The following is a 2,735-nucleotide window of genomic DNA, read 5'->3' on the forward strand; positions in this document are numbered from 1 at the left end:
CAGGAAAGATCCCATAGAAGCAGTGTATCCTAGTGGAAAGAGGCCAGGTCTGGTAGTCAGAGGATCTGGTTTCTAATCCCAGCTCTCCACTTGTCTGTTGTGTGACCTTAGGTAAATCATTTTATTTCTCTTGCTTCAGTTTCCTCATCTTTAAAATGGAGCTTCATTAATACTCCTTCCTACCTAGACAATGAGCTCCACGTGGGCCATGGACTTTGTCCAAACTGATAACCTTTTATCCATTCATTCATTCATTCAATCATATTTGTTGAATGATTACTGTGTGCAGAGGACTGTCCTAAGCACTAGGAAATTACAATTCAGCAATAAAGAGAGACAATCCCTGCCTAGACCGGGTTTACAATCTAGAAGAGGGAGACAGACATCAAAACAAGTAAACAGGCATCAATATAAATGAATAGAATTATAGAGATATACACATCAAAACAAGCAAATAGGCATAAATATAAAAAAATAGAATTATAGTTACATATAGACATTAGTGCTGTGGGGTGGGTAGAGGGGGGAAGAGCAAAGGGAAATAGAATGTCACGGAGGGGAGGGGGAGCTGAGGAAAAGGGGGGCTTATTCTAGGCAGGCCTCTTGGAGGAGGTGGGGCTTTGAAGCAGGTGGAAGGGTGATTGGCGGATTTGAGGAAGGAGGGAGTTCTAGAACAGAGGTAGTGGGCCAGTGGGCTAGAAGTTGATGGTAGGACAGGTGAGAATGAGGCATGGTGAGAAGGTTAGCACCAGAGGAGTGGAGTGTACAGTCTGGGATATAGAAGGAGAGAAGGTAGGTGAGGTAAGAAGGGGTAAGGTGATGGAGAGCTTTGTAGCCAATAGTGAGTTTTTGTTTGATACAGAGGTTGAGAGACAACCACTGGAGATTTTTAAGAAGGGGGTGACATGCCCAGAACATTTCTGTAGAAAGATAATCCAGGCAACGGAATGAAATGTGGATTGAAGTGGAGAAAGAAAGGAAGTTGGGAGGTCAGAAAGGAGGCTGATGCAGTAATCCAGTTGGGATAGGATGAATGACTGTACTAATGTGGTAGCGGTTTGGATGGAGAAGAAAGGGTGGATCATGGCAATGTTGCAAAGGTGAGACCAGCAGACCCTGGTGACAAATCGTATATTTGGGGTGAATGAGAGAGTGGAGTCAAGGATGACACCAAGATTGCAGGTTTGTGTGATGGGAAGGATGGTTGTGCCATCTAAAGTGATGGGAAAGTTAGGTAGAGGACAGGGTTTGGGAGGGAAGATAGAAGGCTCTGTCTACCCCAGTTCTTTGAACAGAGTTTAGCATATAGTAACTGTTTAATAAAATACCAAAATAATAATATTGCTATTATTATTACTCTCACAGTGGTCATAGGACTCATTGCAGGTGTCAGAGATGCCACCAACCATCAGGGATGCAGAAGCTGGAGGGACAGGTGACACTAGAAAGTCGATGCTACTCATCAAACACCCATCACTACTTTCAGTCATTCTTGGGTGGTGGGGTACTAACGACTCAGCAATGGGGAACCTTCTGGGTTCCAGGTTTGCCCCACCCAGTTGCCTTTTCCGAAGCGGCCATCGACCATACTTGCGTTTGTAGGTATGAACACCTGAAGCCGGTCAGTGAACCTAGAATGAGGAAAGAAGCAGCATGGCTTAGTGGATAGAGCATGGGCCTGGGAGTTAGAAGCACCTGGGGTCAAAAGGTCAAAACTTAGCTCTGCTACTTGTCTGCTGTGTGACCTTGGCAAGGCACTCAACTTCTCTGTGCCTCAGTTACCTCATCTGTAAGAAACGGGGATTAAGAGTGTGAGCCCTGTGTGGGACAGGGACTGTGTCTAACCTGATTAACTTGTATCTACCCCTGTAATTAGGAGTGGGACATAGCAAACACTAAACAAGTACTATTATTATTATTATTATTATTATTAAGAGATGCAAGAAGGTGAAGCAGAGAGTAATATATGTTAATTCTCCAAATCACATACACTTAGCCGCCTCCCTTAGTACATAGGTTTTCCTAAGCATGCTTAAAATATTCCTCTAGTCTTCTTCTTCTAGTCATCCTGACATATTCTTTCTATACTCTGTTCTATTCCTCTTGTCCTGCTCCTACCATGTGGCTGGAAAGCCAGAGTCAGCATTTGAATTGCATGAGTGGGGCAATGGAGGGATCTGGAGAGTTGTGAGCTGCAAGGCACCTCAGAGTCAAAGCACGGGGTGCTGCAGCAGGATTCCTGTCTGCCTGTGAAGAGGAAGAAGGGTGCAGTTAAAAGCCAGTGAGGCAGGGCAAGCCAGCATTTCCTGCCAATTCTAAATGGAAATGTAATCTAGACTCTAATATGAGTCTACCTACCTCCTTCATTAAATTATAACGGGCAATGGATAGAAGATTAGTAGGTCTCTCTCCAGGAAAGACCCAGAGTGTTGGCTTTCTGGCCTTAACTCATTAATGTTTGCTTTCTTCTAGTGCTCATTCCCTGGAGAATTCTAGCTCCCTTTCCATCCCTTCTTTCAAAATGAAAGAAAGGGCAGAAAACTCTTCCTTTCAGGAGACGGACAAGTTGGCAGCAACTCTGATTGAGATCCAGATGCTTTCAGAAAACACTGAATAGATTGAAAGCTGTCAGAGGACTGAATGCATTCAATTTTGTTTAAGAAAGGCCTGTCAGCAGTTTCTTTAATTTGAAGCAATCACAGCACACCATTCCAGCAGTTTATGAAGTTGCTCTC

Source organism: Ornithorhynchus anatinus, chromosome 18, assembly GCF_004115215.2.
Source record: "Ornithorhynchus anatinus isolate Pmale09 chromosome 18, mOrnAna1.pri.v4, whole genome shotgun sequence".
NCBI lineage: Eukaryota > Metazoa > Chordata > Mammalia > Monotremata > Ornithorhynchidae > Ornithorhynchus > Ornithorhynchus anatinus.